We start from the raw sequence: 20,526 nt of genomic DNA, 5'->3' as shown, positions 1-20,526 counted from the left end.
CGGTTCTGATCAAGGCTCAACTCAAACCTGGTATCAGCCTTATTGAAAAAAATAAAATAAAAATGTTGTCACTTGGATGCTAAAAGTTAAATAAAGAGTCTGGCAGTGCGTCGTATAGTTTATCAACTTTATTAGTCATTTTGGCAGGTGAACAATCAGAAAAAAAAGAAGATGAATTTAGCTTGTAATTAGAAGGTTTAGCAGGTTAGCAATTTTAGTATTTTAGCACACATTGCCATTAATTTTTATAAGACCATTTGACAATACAATGCCTTGCAGTGACAATTGTTTAAATCTGAATGTGTATAATTTATTAAATTACATTTATAAAGCAAACATGTTTTTTTTATTGATGTCTGTGGGAAACCAGGACAATTCACCGTAAATTCTGCCAAAGTAAGAATTACATTTCTATCAAAATCTACTGTAAAAGGTTGCGGTTAAAGGTTGTGCTATCCAGCCTATAAGAAATTAAAAAAAAAGCTCTAGCAAATGAGTTGAGGGTTATTTTTACATTGTTGGCTGAAATTAAAGTGAACTGACATTTACTGTCTTTAAAGTTGAACAGATTAGCATTTAGACAAGAAATTAAAAGGATAGAAATCTTCCAAGACCAGGTGGAATGAAAGAGAAATGAGCAGGAAAATAACAATGACAGAAAGATATGTCTGCTGCTGCAATTAACACCTTCAATTGGCACCCTCAGCCAGACACAGTACAGATAACGGTCTGCTTTGTGATTTACGCCAAGAGAAACCGGTCAGAAATCAGCACAATTACTACAATGAAAATGAAAAAGTCTATCTTGTTCAACTACTTGCTGAAATGTAGTATACAAATATCTCTGCCACCAGTCAAAATATCATCTTTCACATGCACATATATTTATGTTCTGCTGTTTTCTCCTTCCAAACCTTTCAAAGTCTACTTAACAGAAATAGACAACAGCAATAAACCAGCCTGTAAACTGTAGCAGCATTCTGTCGATGAACAATCATTTCTCTCTCTGAAGCCGAGTTTCACCAATACTCAAACGGCTAATTGGAAGTGCTATTATTGACCATCCAAATGCTCTCCAGTACGGAGAGAGTGTGTGTGACTGTGTGTATTTATTGCGGCACTTGGCCTCAGACATATTTGGCAGGGAAGCTAATATCTAAGGTCACAGGGCCATGGAGCGGGACGCAGTGTGTATACTATGTGTGTGAGTGAGTGCCTGTGGGTGTGTGCGTATGTGTGAATATATGTTTATCTGTGTTTCCAGTCTGGAAAAAAAAAAACTATATCCTGAGCCAAATCACTACGGGCAATAACAAAGACATCTGAGAGAATCATCATAATCTGGCCTATAGGGTGGGAAATGGGACACAAACACACACACACACACACACACACACACACACACACACACACACACGTTATATAAGCCATTATCTATGATCAAAGGCCTGCTACTTGTTTTGGATCATCAGCCGGCACCTACATTTGAATCCACGCTCTTTTAATTGAGCAGCCATTTAACATTAAAAGACGTATACTGTCAACCACATCAAGCGCGCGCACACACACACACACGTCCCGCTCTAGCATACAGCCTGCTCTGGTGGAAGTATTCCACACTATGAAATTACTAAATTACAAGGAAAAGTCTACATTTAGGCACACTGACCTAATGATAACTCCGTACTTTTACTTAAGGTTTTAAAGTACTCATTGTGAATAACCCCTTTTCATGAATATATAGCCAATATTACTGGAATACCTGTCAAGTACAATTTGTCCCCCAGCAATTAAGTGGCATAGAAATAAACAGTAGCATAAATTGGAAATACTTAAGTAAAGTACAAATACTAAAATACCTAAGTACAGTACATGAATGCATCTACATGTACTTTCTACCAGTGACAGCCTTCGCATCTGCAGCATGCCTCCTTGATGACAGAAGACATGAAGCAGCCTACAAATCATCTAATTGTACACAGGAGCATCACAGGTTAATTTATCAGCTGCATAATACAATAGAGGGTAAACCATCAAAAATATCAGAAGCAAACACCAACACACATGCAAATGTCAGGGTTAACTCATTACACTAGAGGGATTAGCCCATTTATCACTGTCCTATAACAGCAGATGGAGAGCAGTTTTCACCTTCTGGCCTTGAGGAGCTCATGACCGCCAAGCTGTCAGTTAACACTCACACAGCGGCTGGAGAAGTGATGGAGTAAAAACCCTCCCCTGCCTCAAGGTGGAGCCCTTGAGCAAGGCACTTAACCTACCAACTGTTGAAGTAGAAGGGCTCAGAAAACAGCAATGTTTACATTCTCACTGGGAATATAATCACTGCTACTACTTCAACTAATACAAGGCCTATTACTAATGGACTAGAAGTACACAGGGAAGTTTTATGAGTTCGGAATTTACCTCTCACATTTGTGTTTCGTACTGTTTCGATTTTTTTGCATGATGTTTGCATAAGATAAACAAAGTATGTGTTTCACTTAGTGGGTGTCCTTCCTGAGGAGCTACATGCACCTCTTTCTTTTTGCACCTGCATCACTATCAAAGCTCTCATTAAAAATCTACAGCAGCCTCCGTAATTCTAAACTCAGGAGAGGAAAAAATATTGGAGTAAAACTATGGAAGTACCATGTTTCTGATTCAGATGACAAGATTTTTACTTTAAAGATTTTTATAAATTACAGACAGAATATTTGCACAAGATCGAGAACACAGATGGCCTCTGAAATTACGCAAATCACAGACGGACCCAAAGCAACACTATTCCCGTGTGACTAGGTTTTTGGGCTGTATTTCCCTTGAAAAACAAGAAGATTTCCATCAAATCAGCTAGAGAACAAATGTTTTTGTATCATTTACCTAATTTATCAATGCCTTTGTAAAACATTTTTTCCAGGGAAGGCTATCTGACTTGAAATCAGAGGTAACTTAAATGCCTCTCTGTTTGGGAACGGTGACTCTCCTGTTGAAGCTGGCAAACCTCTCAGATGACCAACTTGCTGGAAAAACACACACACATGCTTACACACATATTCTCACATTCTTGTACAGTCAAACAAGCACATCAAGACATGCACACATCAAAACACACAAAAATGTGTGAACACATACACACACACACACACACACACACACACACAAATGCACTTCCCTCCACATGAGAAATATGCTGGCGGTACAGTAAGCTGTCCTGTTGCCATGGCAACATAATGTTTGGGTAACCAACAGGGGTGGAGAAGATTTTTTCCAGAGTGTGTGTGTGTGTGTGTGTGTGTGTGTGTACTGAAAAAGTGAGAGTGTGTGTTTGAGAGAGAGGAAGAGGTCATATACTGTACACTCCCTACACTGATTTGTATGTGGCAGTTTATGTATGTGTGTGTGTAGGTCTGTGTATAAGTGTGTAATAATGTGTGTGAACAACGTGTTCTCATCTCAATGCGTCATAACTGACGCTTTCAGACAGCATGACAAAGCGTAAGTATTTTACGCTAAAGGTACCCTTCAGCATCCGTATGGAACGTCACCGTTTGCTACGTCCCTACCTGCTAGCACAGCTGTAGGGTTAGCCGATCGACATGCATAAAGTCAGTGACTTAGGTTTAGGTACTAAAATCTCTGATGGTTGTGGTAAGGGTAGGGGGCTTCAGAGGGGCTGTCAACACGAACGTAGCTAGCACTAGCTAGCTAGCACGTCCGGTCTGTACGAGGCACCCCAGAGCGTCTTATAGAGACACTGAAGGGTACGTTTGGCGTCAAATAACTACGTTTTGTCACTTTTTCTGTAAGCGTTGGTATTGGACGCCCTGAGATGACAACGGTCTGGTGTGAAAGAGACAGAGATATTAGTAGCTTCTGTGCCTCTTTGTGTGTCAGTATTCGAGCATTTGTAATCTACAAACCATATATACAGTAAGGGAAGTGTGAACAAATGCTTCTGTGTGTGTGTGTAGGTGCCATATGAAATTAACTCTCTTTACACACATGCATGTTTGTACCTTAGTCTCTTACTTTCACCTTAAACTAAACCTTTTCCAAACATTCACCATAAAACCAAGCCTTAACTCTCAAAAAGCCCTTTGACAGAAGCCCAGCCAAAAAGTCCTCATTTTCTCGCTCTCGTGACTTTGAAATCAAATTGCCCCCTTACAAAGATAGAAATACCATAACACACACTCACCCAGAAAGAGGTGGTATCACACTTGCATGGCAGCATTCGCAAAAGCATCACACTTGCATGCTTTGACACCCACACAAGGACACACTAACAGGGACCACTGTGTGTCCATCTGTGTTTCCACAGAGATGTTCTCCCTCTGACTTTGCAAAAAAAGCACAAAAAGCAAGTGAACATCTGAGCAGCTGTAACAAATCGCCACTCCATCACTTTCCATCATACTCCATCTAATTGTTTCCTCCCTCTGTTTCATCCACTGTTTCTCTCCTTGTCGTTCATAAACAAGATTCCTGCAACACTTTTAACACTTGGCCTCAGTCAGGGTTTATAAAACATTTCACTGAAACTCTTAAATAGTAAAAAGCTTCCCTAGATTTTGCCAGAAGAATACAAGATATTGGAATAAACAGCCAATAGATGATCCAAAAACAGCTTGACTGAGTCATGTTAAATTAGCAGATATGTTCCTAAACTACAAACACACACCGTCACCAGTTGGTGATCTGATGTGCCAAAATTCAGTGTGTCTGTCGATGTTGATGACCTCCCGTTTTCCTTTTCGCTGATCAAGTTTATTCATGTTTGGCTTTCTGTTGTCATGATTTTCCACCCTCGTCTCCTCTCAAAATAAATGATTTTGCAGGTTTTTGGCTCTGACGCCCCTGCAATTTGGACCCTGAATATTTGCCGTGATGCTTTGAGACATGAAAGTGGTGACTGGTAGAGCTCTTTTAAAGGAGCAGATCACATGATCTGGCTTATAAACATCACAATTATCAACATTTCACTGCTGTTCCATGGTAACACTTAACAATACAATAAATTGTTTATTTCTTGAAACTTGAAAGGGAAAGATATGTGGTAATGTCTGGCAGTTTGATGCAAGAGAGTGAGCACATCTCTGCAGCAGATAAATACATAAGGTGGATCACTAGAAGGCTGTTTCTTAAACTAAACCTTCATAATCTTGCAAAATATGTTTTCACATGTGAACTATCTGGAATCCACACGTTTTGGAAATCCTGGTGTGATTTATAAAACAAAACCTATTATCAGAAGTATAGGATTACATATTTCATTTTGACGTCTGTTTTCATCACTGCCAGGTTATTTGATCTGTTAGTTTGTTTTCACAAAAATACAGCAGTCTTTCAAATGGCTCATCTGTGCAAGACCTTAAACTATGAGAAAGGAACTCTTTTGTATGCTGTCTTTGAGTAGATTTTTCCATTTGCTATTTAAATGTGTACTTTCTGGTTTTATGCGCATACTGTATCTAGTATCTAGCTGAGAAAACAAAGTTGCCAGTGTGTGGTTACCCAAAGGGCCTTGCTGTTGTAAGCCACATCTTTGATACTAACAAAGCACTTCCACCTGCCTCATGCACAAACATGAATACACAGGAAGTTGTAAAGCATGACAGGCAGCAGGGACGGTCTGTTCCCTCTCCTCAGCAAGCTGCCTTAGCAACGCATTTGGATCGTGTTTGGGACACTTTGCTTTATTATAGGTTTGAGGAAAAAATACTGCCACTCAGCTGGTGTGTGTGTGTTTGTGTGTGGATGGGTAGAAGAAGGGCGATAGTGGACAGCCAGGTCCAATATGCATGACAGTCATGGAACAAACCTGTGTGTTTATCTTTGAGTGTGTGTGTGTGTGTATGTGTGAGCAGCTGTGATTATAATCCCAACATTATAAGTGCTTTGAAAAATACATATCTCAACACATATCTTACACAGTGTGTGTGTGGGTGTAGAACTGGCCTTTCAGACTGTGAACTGGTTTGTTTGTGTGGAACAGATTGCTGGTGGGTGGACTTTGGTCGTAGACTAAACAGTGTGTGTGTGTGTGTGTGTGTGTATACTGTATATATGTGAAGCATCATAGGTGCCTACTTGTGTGTGTGTGTGTTTGTGTGACAGTTTGTCTTATGTCAGCCTTTACACTAAGTTTAACTTACAGAGAGAACAATTTTTTGTGTTGCAACAGTTTGTGTTGTGAGTTTGTGTTGTCTGCAGTTATGTTAATGTGAAAGTGAAAACAGAATGTGATTTTATTAGCATGAGTGTGTAAATGCAATGCGAGAGAGAACTAGAGTGTGTGTTTGTGTGTGGGGGTGTGTGCTGTTTACATGCAGTGGTTTTATAAGACAAAGCTGATAATGATGTTGGCCACAGTGGGAAACCACAACAATAGGCTAACAGAGCTCAGCCAGGCCTTTTCTAATAAGCTCCAGTCTGCTCACAAATACACATAATCCTAACGTTATGGAGGCTAATGGAAACACAAAAAGGTTATACACACACACACACACACACACACACACACACCTGCTTCAGGGCTGCTGTCGGTCCCACGTGCACTACAGGTTTCCAATATAATAATAATAATAATAATAATAATGCTATTATTATTATTATTATTATATATTGACTTTGTGCCATATCATCAATATATATGAAACTCAGATATTGGCACATTTCCTCATGAAGAATTTAGGCAGTAGGCCAAGCGCCTCAAGCAGAGCTCTGAAGTATCATATGATGCTTTCGCTGTCAGTGGTGATAGTTAAAAACTCTCCTTTGAGTTTTTGAAGTTCTAGACTTGGGTGTTGCAAAGCACTACATTCATAAGCTACCGTTCTTTATTAAAAGTGTAATGTGCCTTTGTTAAAAAGGTTGCTGTCTCACAGACATTTCTCAGATCGGAGATAACAGAGTTTCCTTGAATGCACCAACCACAAAACGTTGTTCACAACTTCATTACAGACAGCAATATAACTGAATAAAATGCTCACTGTTATTGATTACGTATCTGAGCAAGTTTCAAGTCGCTGCAAGTTTATTTTCATACTGTAATGAATGAAAACTGGTGGCTGCCTGTGGGAAAGAATATCAATCTTAAACCTGTGGTATGCCTTAAAAATATTCGGTATGAATGAAAAGTAGGAATGAAAAATGTGGTTATGGTTAAAGTATAAAATGCCTAGAGGGGAAAATAAATCAACGTTTCAGCTTCCAGTAGCCTGTTGTTGAAGGCTGTGCTGTAACGTTCCCTGGATGCATCAATTCTAGAAAAAAGTTTAAATAATTAAAAACCTGTTTTCTGTTTCCTTTGAGAAGCTTTTACAGGTTTCTCAGCTCTGCCACAAGGTCAGTGAAGAACTGCAGTGACAGCCATTTTGCTTGTTTTTTTAGCTCGGAGTCCCTTTATCAGTCTAATACTGAACAGGATCGTAAAAATAATGTTTATGGTAATGGTCCTTTTTATTGGACAGCACTATGCAAAACAGTTGCTGAAGCCATAAACAGCAGCCAGTCTCCATTTCTGTCTAAGTGGCCTGCGTGTGCGTGTCTGTGTCAGACCCTCCTCTGTGTCATTTAAACTATTTTCTGTAATCACAGGGAGTTTCCCTATCTTCTTCCTCTCTCTCCCTCTGTAGTATGTAGGGCTATCTCGCTCTCCCTTCATTCCTATCTGCAGTATATCTTGTTAACCAAATAAGGAGTTTGGAAAATCCTGGGGACTCCCTTACACACACAACTTCATACAGGAAATGACAAAGGGGAGCTTGTAAATCTGATTGAAAACACATGAGTATGTGCTTGTGTGTGTGCGCCATTTAACATATTAACTTCCACCAACTTCCCAGGAACTGATAGAAGCTGTGACATCCTTTTTAGGAAGCTTAACACTTGGCAACGTAATAGTTGTGTGTGTGTGTGTGTGTGTGTGTGTGTGTGTGTGTGTGTGTGTGTGTGTGTGTGTGTGTGTGTGTGTGTGTGTGTGTGTGTGTGTGTGTATGTGAGAAAAAGAGAGGGGTTAGAGGTGTTTATGTGTTTTGGTCCAGATGTGGAACACCTTGTTGCAGACTTGTTGGTACTTATTCAAGTGTTGCAGTGAATTCTGAATTGCAACATCACCTAATTATGTAACCTGAAGCAGACGCTGAGACAGAGATAAACTGTCCTCAAACAATAAGTTGCTGATTTCAGGCAAAAGTGGATTACAGTGTGTGTGTGCATGTGTGTGGTAGAGAAAGAAGAAAACAGTTCAGAAAAATTCAATTCAGTACACCATACGAAACAGCTAAAATATATCTGCACCAAATAGCAGTGCTACAAATTTGGTAATGTAATGATTACCCAAAGGGCTTGTTGGTGAAGTACTATAGGTATTTGCTATAGCTATTAGCTAATTGCTAATGTATGAGCAGACTGTAAAAATAATTGTAATACTCAGCTTGGAGATTGTTATGTCCAAAACGAGAGCGAGAGCGAGAGCGAGAACCAGAGCGAGAGCGAGAGAGAAAGTTTTTAGTTATTGCTGCACTCAGCAATTTAAGTACTAGACAAACACAGTCACTCCGCGCACACACACACAAACTGCGGCTTATAATTTCAATTAGAACAAGGAAATAGTTAAGGAGGAGAAGGAGTGACAAGGAGGATTTGGTGGCAGAACAAAGTGACATTTAATCATAGTGCATACATCATGCACGAACCAACCGCTACACAGTGGGATTAGGATGAGAAAGAGTGCGTGTGTGATAGAGAGAGGCAGCTTAAAGTGCAAGAGAGGATATGAATGCTAATCAGGTGAGGCTGTCCAACCAGCCGCAGTGCTCCATCATTTCCATTTATGACCTCTAAGTTGCGCAACTGCATCAGGGCTGGTGGAGAGTGACGCACAGTCAAGGGGACTGAAGAGCCTCTGCAGCCACAAACCCCAACTGTGGCCTGACAATATTCTAGACTATACCCCAACATGAAGTAATGGCTTCCCAAGCATTCATTGACAACCCTTTTAAAATAATGTTGAATCTACTGTGTTCATGCATGGCAAAAACAACAAAGCTGACATTCTTTGTAGATCTGGGATGGAAAGCAAGCTCTAGTATTTGACACAAAAGTCAAAAATAAGATCATGCACCACCCCAACCCTCTGCCTCATTACATTAATGGCAAAATCACTCTCACATTGGTTCAAAGTGAAAGTGATTCCTGGGGATTCTGGGCAAATTACTGTAGAAAAAGCCTTTTTAAGATGTGAAGAAAGAAAATCTTCTTTCTCAGTTTTCAAAATGTTAAGAGTAGCAAATTTTTCACTTAAGTAATAAATAACAGTAATATTACACAGCTGTTGCTTGGATACAAGCATTTTTCTTCCTTGCTGGCTCTAGAAAGAAGACCTTGTTTGTTAAAGGTTCAGTAGGTAACTTTTATAAAAATCAGTGTGTGAACATGTCACGTGGGTTATCTTTGAGAAGGCGTGATGAAGCAAGAGGGACGGGGTTCTTGGTGAGACTATTGCTGTGTAAAGCAAGCCTTACGATGAGGTTTTGCAGAGCAACCAGCTCTTTCTTGTAGGTTTGGTGGATGGGGTTTAGCAGAGTGATACGCGTAGCAGAGAAAGACGGGAAGGTTTTGCGACTGCAGATTTAATTCTGAGGGACTGACACTAAAGAGCACTAAAACATTTTTGGTGTCAAACTCCATTGTAGCTGCATTGAGAATATGCTGATGTCGTGTCATTTTGCCAATATTTGGGGAGTAACCTACTGACCTAGGCAGCGACTGTATCAAACAATGCTAAAGAGCATTTTTGAGATACATGAATGCAAACTAAAGCATGATGGGATACACTGCAACTGTCAGATGAAAAAGAAAAACTAAAAGCATATCTTCTCTGTCATATCTGAACAAACTTGGTGGAAAAACAAGGATGAAAACATTCCCTGTTGAATTTCGCAGTTTAAAAAAATACAGTTTTAATATTTTATATAGTCTGCACATAAATCATGCTTCTTTTTATTCTTCTCACGAATGACGACAAAATGACAAGTACTTTCAGGGGAGTCAGTCAGAAAAGACATTTAAGTTTCGGTTTGGTAGTTTGGCATGTCAGATGTGAAAACCTAGCCCTTTCCTACATCGAAATAGCAACCCTCCTCTTTGTGTGTGGGCTCTGAGTCCTTTTCCATCTCCCCAAACAACTTTAACAAAAATTAGTACAGATGATTTCATGTAAATCAGACATAAATAACATTGAATGCAGACGCTGATTCTGTCTTTCTCTTTACGACTCCCTCTGTCATCCTCCTTGTCTAACTATTTTACTCTCTTGCCTATGAAACTGGAAAAAAACCCACCTTCACGGTTACTTTCAGTTACCTTAATAATACTTTGCTATATTTGTAAGTATTGATAAGTAAAAAAAACTAAACAAAAACAATCAGGAAATTTATGCTGGATTTGAAGACAAAATAATAGTTTGTTAAAGTTGGAGTGTGGGACTTTACATTCAAGCCTTTAGCAAAGGAGATTACACAATGTTTATTAAGCCTATCACTGCTAGGTTAATCTCTCTGTACTCGCAGTATACCAGAGTTTTTAAATCTGGAGTCTGTGGCCACATTACCGCGTTGGCAAACTGGAAGTGATGTGTTTTATAACCGCTTTTCCCTCCACTTTGAAAAATCAGAAACAGCTGCACAGATATCAAATGTCATCAATGAAGAGACACCAGCAAAATAAGGGCATGAAGGCACTGATGATAAGGCTGTCACATGGGATCTAATCATGATCACGCTGTATATTAATGCAAACACCAGTTCTGCATAAAAAAGGTCAGGTGTTAATTCAACTGATCAACAAACCAGTCAAATCAAGACATAATCTGCATATGAAATGCATACATTGGCGTATTTAGCTCAGTTGGTAGAGCGTGTGCCCCATGTACAAGGCTTAGTCCTCACTGCAGTGGCCCAGGTTAAAAAAATATCTTAAAAAATGTAAATAAATGCACAAATATGTCAGGTGTTAGTGTGGTAGGAAAAATACATTAAACACATAGAATACCTAATACAGGAGAAAACTTTTTTTTTTGGAGTAACATTATAAAAAATACTATATTTTTTATTTACTTTACTTGTGATGCTGTCACATGTGTTTCAGTGCCACCAGACCCGGCTTAAGAGTCACCATAATGGTTGTTAGTGATGAAAAGGTGAAGCTAATTCCATTTTTGCTGAATAGGTAGAGGGGGATTAGTCTATTATACCTCCTTTCTATAACTCCCCCTCACTTATTAGCTTTCATGCTCTCCTCTCTTGATCTCTACGTCTCCTCCCTTCAGGACACAGAATGCAATCAAACAGCACAAAGCCATTTACTCTGCAGTCTTCTTTTGCTTCTTTCCCCTCTCTATTTCACCACCATGTGTGTTTTTGATGTATGTGCCTGTAAAGTAGTTTGTATGTGTTTTGTGTGGGTGCTAGTCGTCCCTGCTTTCCTTCCATTTTCTCTCTCTCTGTCTTTGATTACACACTCAATCAGCCACCTAGATGTGTGTGTCTGGGAGTCAGTGCACATAAGTAAGAAAAGGCAGGATAACCAAGTGTAGACTGTAAGAGATGGCAGCTGGTATAAGCACGGTTAGAAACTTACAGATTACTGTGATATAGATCATGACAAGTACATAAACCACATTCTGTGAACAGTAAAACAGTCAGTTTGAATTTATACATTTACTGACTTCTGAGCTTATTGCTGTGCTGTTTCTACATTGCAAAGTTAGTGCGCATGAGACAACGTGCATGCAGCCTACTGCAGTTGCTCTGTCGTTCGTTGTCTTCTTTTCTAACTTTTAACTTTCTTTTTTTTTTATCTGTGTGTTTTTTGGTCTATACGTAATTTAAACTAGACTCTCTGTAATCATGCAAGTTGAGAGAGTTTTGGTAAGCCACGTCACCATTGCGCAGCAACTTCATGACCGCTCTGTTTACAGGTGGATGCCCGCCTCATGTCCTGGATTGTTGACTACCTGACTGGCAGACCACAGTATGTGCTCCTGCAACACTGTGTGTCAGACAGCATGGTCAGCAACACCGGGGCCCCGCAGGGGACAGTCCTCTCTCCCTTCCTCTTCCCCATCTACACCATAGACTTCAACTACCACACAGAGTCCTGCCATCTTCAGAAGTTTTCTGATGACTCTGCTGTGGTTGGATGTGTTAGCAAGGGTGACGAGGCTGAGTACAGAGCTGTGGTGGGGGACTTTGTCACATGGTGCGAGCAGAACCATCTGCAGCTCAACGTGACAAAGACTAAGGAGCTGGTTGTGGATCTAAGGAGAGCAAAGGCACCAGTGAGCCCTGTTTCCTTCCAGGGGGTTAGTGTGTACATTGCAGAGGATTACAAATACCTGGGAGTGCACATTGACAATAAACTGTACTGGGCCAAGAACACTCAAGCCCTCTACAGGAAGGGCCAAAGCCGTCTCTATTTTCTGAGGAGGCTGAGGTCCTTCAACATCTGCAGGACGATGCTGAGGATGTTTTATGAGTCTTTGGGGGCCAATGCTATCCTGTTTGCTGTTGCATGCTGGGGCAGCAGGCTGAAGGGTAGCTGATGCTAACAGACTCAACAAACTGATCCGCAAGGACAGTGACGTTGTGGGGGTTGAGCTGGACTCTCTGTCGGTGGTGTCAGAGAGGAGGATGCTGTCCAAACTACATGTCATCTTGGACAATGTCTCCCACCCACTCCATGACTTGCTGCTCAAACACAGGAGCACTTTCAGTGCAAGACTCATTCCCCCAAAATGCACCACAGAGCGCCACAGGAAGTCATTCTTGCCTGTGGCTGTCAAACTTTATAACTCCTCCCTCTAAGTGTCTGACACACAGATACTTAATTAGTTTTTAAACTGGACCCTATTATCTATTTTTGTGCAATATTATCTGTTTAATAATTAATGTGCAATATTCTCTGCTGCTATTTATTTACTAGTCCTTTTTGGTTCACCGTAATAACTGTTAATAATGTAAATATTGTACATACCCACAATCCTTTATATTTGTCTTTATATTTTATATTAATACTCTTATATTTATATACTCTTTATCTATCTACCTTTGACAAGTGTGCAATTGATCCTTGGGGATCAATAAAGTATTTCTGATTCTGATTCTGATTGCACTTTATCACTTGTCAATCAAACTGACATATTCCTTGCATTTTCTTGTTCTAAAAATCTCTGGATAGAAATTCACTCAACTTGAGTTAATAAAGCACCAACGCATTACTGACCATCTACCTATGGGTAAAAAATAGTTATTATATCAAACTAATTACCATGACAATTGTTTAGTTTTTCAATAGCACAATTATTCTGTTTAGGTCCATCTTTCCATCCATTATCTTCCATTTATGCGGGGTTGAGTCAAGGTGGTAGCAAGCTAAGCAGCGTATTCCAGACATCCCTCTCTCCAGCAACACTTTTCATCTCCTCCTTGGGGATTGCAAGGCATTCCCAGGCCAGATGGGATATATAATCCCTCCAGCGAGTTCTGGGTCTACCACAGTTGGGCGTCCCCGGAAAACCTCCAAAGGAAGATGTCCAGGAGGCATTCCTTATCAGATGCCCAAACCACCTCAGCTGGCTCCTTTCCATGCGAAGGAGCTGCGGCTATACTCCGATCTCCCACCGAATGTCAGCGCTCCACACCCTATCTGTAAGGCTTAGCCCTGACACCCAACGGAGGAAACTCATTTCTGACACTTGTATCCAAGATCTCATTCTTTTGGTCAATACCCATAGCTCATGACCATAGGTGAGGATTGGAACATAGATAGACTAGATAGACGGGTAAATCAAAAGCTTTGCCTTCCGGCTCAGCTCCCTCTTCACTACAATGACCACACTACTGCTGACGCTGCACCCATCCGCCTGTCCATCTCGCGCTCCATTTTGCCGTCACTCGTGAACGAGATGAAGATACACGCCCTGTCCTCTATTGGCCATGACAATAAAGCCCCACTGAAAAAAAATAAATGATATATGAACATTATTTTGTACAACTAAGCATACATTTGTAACTTTTTTAAGGTAAAACTTTTAAGGCTTGTTGTGTCAAACACTGGTTCAAAATAACCATATTTTAGCTGGATAAATAACCCAACATGACCTTTACATCACTGCAGCAAGGTGAGAAATTAAACCACTGGAGGTCAACAAAGACATTTTTGTTAAGTTAATCTTTAAGCGACAATCCATTTGATCACAAAATAAACTTTGACAGGATGGAGTTGTATCGCGATATGTACTTAAGTCAATCAGCAATCAGAGAAAGAGTGATTTAGATAACAATGTAGCTGATTTGTACTTAGAACATTCGATCATTGTCCTGTCTTTCTAAAAACACAACTGTGAACATGTGCAACCTGCAGCAGTGGGCCCTAATGAGCAGTATGAACTGGTCGCCGGTGCTGAGACTGACAGCACAAAAGTGAGCAGGGGGAAAGAAAATGGCAGAGCTATTCACAGGGCTGGAAACCATACAATAAACCTCACAGTCTTTCTGTCGGCCGCTTGCTCTTTGCAATTTTCCTAACTTCTAAGGGGGGGAAAATCCTCTTTTTGCTCGTTCTCCTTCCTCCCGTTGACATTTCCTTTCAATCTACAGATTGAGTGGCTCACTCCACCCCCCCCCCCCCCCCCCCCCCCCCCCCCCTCCCCTTCAAACTCCCCTTCCTCTACTTCCTTCTTGTCCCCCTCTTCCTACTCTTGTTGGCTGATTACATTTATGGCACACTATTCCAGTTGGCAATGCCAGCCTTTCTTTCTGCCACAAACTCCAAATCTCTTTCATTTCCCCCTCCAATTTTCAAATGAATTTTATTGGCATGTAGTGAACAGGCCCATTCACCTCCCTCTTCACCACCTATCTGTGTTTCTCTGTGTTCACTTCAGAAGGCTTTATTGGCATGATTCAGTGACAATAACAATTTTGCATTCTCCTCCCTCTCTCGCAGTCATTTTGTTGTCTCCCTTGCTCAATTTAAATCGCCTTTTTGCTCTTTTGCTTGTAAGCACTTTAATACCGGCTCACCTGAGTGTGTAAACCTCAATAAACCAAGTCAATTACATTGTCATGGAGCAAATGTCTTCTTCTGTTCTTTTGTCTTCCTTCACTTCTATCCATTTGCTTTCTTTAATCATCCCTCCATCTTTCCCATTTATTTTTCCTCTATTACTTCCTCTCCTTTGTCTTTTATTTATCTTTCCTTTTCTCCCTTTCTCTGTCTGTCCTTTCTCTCTCTTTCCACTTTTCATTATTAGCATAAATGTGAATCCATCTGGGTTTTACAGGAAAATAATGACTACATTAGTCAAAAGAATGACAGAGAAAGGTTTCAGAAAGCCGAGAGACATAAGACATAATATAAGCCACTTCACAGTTCCACTTCGCACTTTGTGAGAGGAGAAAGGGGCCGGATTGTTTCCACGGCAACGTGTGGCCAGCGTGGCACGGTTTCCAAGGCGTTTCCAAGGTAGTTGCATGGCTTTGCTGCAAGTTTCTCTTAAATGGCGTAGCCTACGGACGCCCGCAGGCAGGACAAGTGGATATTTATAAAGACAGCCATAAGCAGAGGCAGTGAGGAAAAATTACAACAAAGAAAGAGAGAATCATCTCTTATCCTTCCCTTTCCTTAAACACCAACTTCCTTCACATTTCTATTCTCTGACAGTATTGGTATAAATCCCACAGTTTATTTTATAACAACTCTGAAACATTGAATCCACTCACTGGCAACTTCATTAGGTACATCTTGATAGTACCAGGTTGGACCCCCTTTTGCCTTCAAAACTGCCTAATTCTTCGTGGCATACTTTCAACAAGGTATTGGCCACATTCCTCAGAGACTTTGATCCATATTAACATGATAGCATCACGCAGTTGCTGCAGATTTGGGGCTGCACATCCATGAAGCGAATCTCCCATTCCACAACATCCTAAAGGTGCTCTATAGGATTGAGATCTGGTGACTGTGGAGGCCATTGGAGTACAGCGAACTCATTGTAATGTTCAAGAAAACAGTTTGAGATGATTTGAGCTTTGTGACATGGTGCATTATCCTGCTGGAAATAGCCACCAGAAGGTGGTTACACTGTGGTCATAAAGGGATGGACATGGCCAGCAACAATACTCTAACTAATAGGTAGACTGTCACGTTTTAACAATGCTCAATTGATACTAGGTGTGCCAAAAAATACCCCCCAAACCATAACACCACTATCACCAGCTTGAACTGTTTATATAAGGCAGGATGGATCCATGCTTTCATGTTGTTTACGCCAAATTCTGACCCTACCATCTGAATGTCACAGCTAATATTGAGACTCATCTGACAAAGCATTTTTCCAATCTTCCATTGTCCAATTTTGGTGAGCCTGTGAGAATTGTAGCCTCCGTTTCCTGTTCTTAGCTGACAGGAGTGGCTCTCTGTGTGGTCAGGTAGTTCGGTGTACCTAATAAAGTGGCCGCTGAGTGTGCATCCTATGAGGCTTATAGTGGATTCATGTAACCATTTAAAATTAAAGTTAATTGCACACATGAAATTGAGTTTACTGCTTATGAGGACTCCTGAGAAAACAGCAGTAAAACCTTGTCTGTGACTCTGGAGGGGGCTTTCTCAAGTCTGAAAAAAATAGTTGGGAAGAAGTGGTCAATGCTGTTTGAGAAATGTAGGTTCCAGCATCTCTTGAGCTTGACCCACACTAGAGACTAAAGGTCAGGTTATCTGGACCTTTGCTGCAACTATTTTTGGCTCATTTATTCAAAATCAACCTGTAGAAAAACCTAAACAAAGAACAAATTAAAAGCTATTGAATGTTTTTATATATGCTTTAATTTATAGAACTAATTGAATGTCCTATTTCACCTCATGCCCCAAAAATAAAATATTCTGTAACCACCAGTGTGACAAATTCCCTGATCATTTAATCCATTGACTTATCGAAAAATCCTTATTTAAAGAGTTTTAAACCTTGAACCAATCCACCCAGCTACGATATGAATCATGACCATAAAACATTGGAGCAAAAGAACAAAAACGGCAAAGGTACAAGACTGTGTACATAATTATTTAAATGGGTGAAGGAACTACTGTCCACCAGAGCTGTTGCCCTTGAATTGAATGTTCATCTCTCTACCATAAGCAGTCTCCAAAGCCGTTTCATTGAATTTGGCAGTACATCCAACTGGCATCAAAACCGCAGACCACGTGTAACCACACCAGCCCAGGACCTCCACATCCAGCATCTTCACCTCCAAGATCATCTGAGACCAGCCACCCGAACAGCTGCTGCAACAATCGGTTTGCATAACCAAAGAATTTCTGCACAAACTGTCAGGAACCGTCTCAGGGAAATTCATCTGCAACGTCGTCGTCCTCATCGGGCTCTCAACCTGACTGCAACTTCGCACAGCCATTAAAGAGGACTGGATCAACATTCCACAGGCCACAATCAACAACCTGATCAACTCCATGTGAAGGAGATGTGTTGCACTGTGTGAGGCAAATGGTGGTCAAACCAGATACTTCCAGATATTTTCCAGATCCCCCCAATACAGTGAAACACCACATTTTCGAGTGACCTTTTATTGTGGCCAGCCTAAGGCTTGCCACATGCTGTCTGATCAGCATCTTGATATGCCACACCTGTGAGGTGGATGGATTATCTCGGCAAAGGAGAAGTGCTCACTAACACAGACTGACAGATTTATAAACAATATTCACATAAGGCTTTTGTGTACATAGAGAAAGTCTTAGATTTTTTAATTCTATAGTGATTACATCTGTATGCTCAGATCTATTTGGATTCACCCTGGTATCAAGTATATTGACATATATAAAACACACACACTTGAGACCCATGGCAGGTAAACAAGACCTATCTAATTTGATTAAATTAAGTATAATTTAGACCCGGACCTCAGGTTCCGGGTCGGGTCTCTGTTCTTCATAATCGAGTGGATGAGGAATTAATTTCTCAGCCAGCTGATTGACAGAGCTTTATGAATTTATGTTGAACCAACACGATGGTTTCCTGTTAAATTAGTGCTGATAATAGCATTTTATTAATTTTCATAGTGGGTCACCCGTGCCAGTAATGTCAGTTTATTTAATTACTTATACTGAAGAATGGATGAATAGAGCTTTTTCGCCTGCGGGGCAACCTTAACCTGACTGCCAATGAGATTTTCCTTTGATTCAAGACGAGCATGGATGAATGTGTTTTACTATTCTTGCTAGTTTCTGTAGATAATTTCTTTTTTTTTTACGTATTACATATCAGTATTTTGCCCTGCGATGGACTGGCGACATGTCCAGGGTGTACCCTGCCTTTCGCCCGATGTTGTCTGGGATTGGCTCCAGCCCCCCGCAACTCTGTACGCAGGATAAGCGGTTGACTATGGATGGATGGATATCAGTATTTTCTGATAAATAGAAAATAGAAATTATTTAATGTAAAAATACCTAAAAAATATCAGATATTGACTACCAACATTGTTTTCCTAAGACAAAAATCTTTGTCAGTAGTGACTATGACATTAATGCAGATATGGAATGAATAAGTTATTCTATCTAACATACTGTACAGTAAAAGCACATTCTACTGTGCCCGTATATGGCCAATGCATTCACACAAGTGACCTTTTGACCCATCTCATAAGATTGTTTATAAATGGATGAATGTAGCATGACAACCTGAAGTTGGGGGCCCAGAGTGTCGGAGAAGATAAACAGTTATATCTCTCTTTTTTCTCTGTTATCCTCCATCTTTTTCTGTTCTTTCTCTTTTCAGCCACATATGGTTGTTGCGACAGATGTTGGTCAGGTTAGTCAATCAAAAATGCAACAAAAGGAAAAAACAGATCTACATTTTTGTGTAAAATTAATCAATACTGATTTATTTACATGTCTCAGAGTTAATTATATAGTCTCTGTTTATGTTTGTAAAAGGGCACACATGCGTTTAAGATAAGACTTTTGAAGGCCAGTACCATTGCATTTTTATTGAAAGTAAAAAAGCAAACATTTTCAATTCAAGTATTTGCTGTTTCATTCAGGATTTTGTTGTAAGGGTGGAACATCATCCGAAAAAACATTTAGACCATCACAGGGCACTAAAATCTGGAACCAGACTGACAGTGCTAATGCTAACCAGTGTGACATAAAAGCTATCATGAGTTCAAGTTAACTGCAAAATGACGCTGCTGTTTAAAAATGCTGCATTTTTTAATAAATAAGACATTTACAGACACCACTGAATGAAATATTGAAATATACTTAAATATTTTAAAAGGTTTTAGATATTGATGTGAGGCTGCTGTATTCAGGGAGAAAACCCACAATCATAAGCCATCTGCTGCTAAAACAATAAATGATAAAAGGACAAGAACTGTTTTTTAATCTTAACCTTTGGGTTTATATATGTCTTATCGGTCCATCTCTCCCTCCTGTTCCAGGACACCAGACTAATCTTAGACTGTGGAACAGATAGCTCCGAGGTCAGGGATTTGTTCAGAGTGTGACAAAAATGTTGTCTGAATGTATTTGGCTCTTTGATGCTGTCAGACAAGGTGAAATGTATCTCGTCCTCTGCAGAAGCATAGCTGACCGGCCACAGTTGTCTGTGTCTATGTGTAACACACATTTTACTATCCATAAAACAGGAATGAAATCTGACACAAAAGGTATGCCAGACACTTGGCAGCAGACAGTTATAAATGCACACACACATTACTTCATTTTCCAGATGTGAAAAGCTGACAAATTACTTATACACACTCCTTAAAAAGCATGTCTATCACTACACAGCACATACACTTTATAAATCACTGTGGATCATATAGCCAGTCTGGAAGGAGAGAAAAGAGGTAAACATAGAATGACGGCAAGGATGATATTGACAAAGATGATACAGAAAAATAAAGATGAGTATATATATATATATATACACACACATATATATACACACACACACAGTAAATAGCTCCTCTGCATTACAGAAGTATTGCTATAACATAAAACACATTTTGACTAGCAGAGAAAGAAAACAATCATGTGATAAAGACAATGAGTGATGAGGTCATAAAGAGGATTGATATAAAAGCAGGAGAAGATTGAGAGGTTGTGACTGAGGTGAAAAGAGGTTAGCATGCTATAATGGTCCCCGAGGGAGCCACCTGACTGGCTCGAGGTCAGGGAGAGGTCAGCCAACCAAAGGCAGGTGCTTTGACATGTACATAAACAACTGTTTGATCTGTGCTGTGCAGAAAAGCACACGACACAGCAGCAACAATATAAAGTTCTTCTTTGCAGATCTGTGATATAATTTATGATTCAATATGCAAAACTCTGTCAAAGACTTGAACATCCCTAACTTCAATCAATCATTCTGGAAGTAAACTTTTTTTTTTTATAAATGTGACGAAATGTTTTCCTCCTCAAGTGTCTGGTTGGAGAAAATCCCGAACT

At 40.1% G+C, this 20,526-nt stretch overlaps 1 protein-coding gene across 3 annotated transcripts in view; it reads right to left on the bottom strand.

The window, feature by feature from the left end:
* Nucleotides 1-20,526, bottom strand: part of slc8a1b (solute carrier family 8 member 1b) — a 152,163-nt gene that overhangs the window by 44,463 nt on the left and 87,174 nt on the right. The gene's annotated exons all lie outside the window — the stretch shown is intronic.

The sequence above is a fragment of the Micropterus salmoides genome, unplaced genomic scaffold, assembly GCF_014851395.1.
Source record: "Micropterus salmoides isolate LMB-PRFRI ecotype aquatic unplaced genomic scaffold, ASM1485139v1 Ms_hic_scaffold_22, whole genome shotgun sequence".
In the NCBI taxonomy this organism is placed as follows: domain Eukaryota; kingdom Metazoa; phylum Chordata; class Actinopteri; order Centrarchiformes; family Centrarchidae; genus Micropterus; species Micropterus salmoides.
The sequence above is the reverse complement of the archived record's forward strand: the minus strand, read 5'-3'. Positions and strand labels throughout refer to the sequence as shown.